The sequence below is a fragment of the Mus caroli genome, chromosome 6 (assembly GCF_900094665.2).
Source record: "Mus caroli chromosome 6, CAROLI_EIJ_v1.1, whole genome shotgun sequence".
Lineage (NCBI taxonomy): Eukaryota > Metazoa > Chordata > Mammalia > Rodentia > Muridae > Mus > Mus caroli.
In genome coordinates, this window is record NC_034575.1 from 117,388,070 (window position 1) to 117,389,595 (window position 1,526).

Here is a 1,526-nt window from a genome sequence, read left to right on the forward strand (position 1 = left end):
TTGTTAACCCTCTGTATGCCAGTTATCATGTAGCTAGATCCATTTTTCCTGCCAATGCCTCTGGTTTTATTATCTTAGATGTGTATGGGTGTCTTGTTTATTTTTCAGACAGGTTCTCACCATGTAGCACACTGACCGTTCAAGCACTTACTACTGGAGATCAGTCTGGCTTTGAACTCAGAGATCTGCCTGCCTCTGCCTCTGCCTCTGGAGTGCTGGGATTGAAGGTGTGCCCCACCATGCCCAGCTACAAAGCTGAAATTTAGATTTAACTCTAACTGAAATTTGCATACTACGTCTGTCAAATAATGAGGTCAGATAGTAAAGACTCAAGTGCAGAGACAGCTGGTAGCTTTTTCTGGCTTCGTGATGAACCCCTCAAGCTGGGACACCTGCATAGATGTACTCTGAGAATGACATATTTATACTATATATTTATGTGGCTCAATCAGACCGAGAGCCATTGAGCTCTCCATATAGGAAGTGGTCTAGAATTGTGGTGATCCCTAAGCTAAAACACAAACTGAATCTGTTCCTTGTGGCCAACATGTATTTAACACAAACACATGTTGCTTTATTATAGACTAGCTAATATTAGCGTTATGTTTTCATTTAAAGNGATTATCTTGTAGATTTAGGAATGAAATAGGGGAATACAGTGAAAATATTTAAGACTATAGAACATGGCTTTGGAACTGAGCTGTACTGAATTCTTGGCAGACTCTCTTCCCTTCAGGCTTCTCCTTATGATCTCATATGCTCGTTAGCTAAACCCGAGGTTTGATTATATTTCCCAAGTGTGTGTTCAAATATTCAACTGATTTTATTAAACAAGTGCAAATGACTTTGCTCCTTATGTAGGTCCTTTACAGGCCCCAGATGTTAATTGGACCTGGCAGTTCCTTACTCCTGTCACGTCCATTATCCTCCAGCTGTCTTAGGCCAGGTCCCAGGAGAATTCCTGACTATGTTGGTAGAGAAAAGCAATTTTTTTAACTCATGTTTTTTCTATTGATTCTGATAATTATGACCACATTTTGAAGTTCCCTTGAGACCCAACTATAGTGTGATTCCACAGCCTTCCAGGTGCTATTTTTTTCTTGTATGTAGCTTTGGCGGTCTTGGAACTCATACTATAGACCAGGCTGGCTTCAAATTCTTAGGGAACCACCTGCCTCTGCCTCCTGAAGACTAGAATTAAAGACATGTGTCACCACTAATTGACCAGGTGCTCATTTTCAAACACAAGTATATAGATTCCCAACCCCAAGGATTACTTACTTTTCCAGGAATAGTAATGTGTTAAAATAATTTTCAATTGGTCACCCTAATTAAAGATGCTAAATAAATGTCCTTTCTTATATTAGAATTCTTCGANTGCATCTAAAAATAACAAGATGTAGCAAAAAGGGAGATTTCTTTTTTTTTAAATATATTTTATTACGTATTTTCCTCAATTACATTTCCAATGCTATCCCAAAAGTCCCCCATACCCTCCCCCCTCTTCCCCATTTCCCTACCCACCC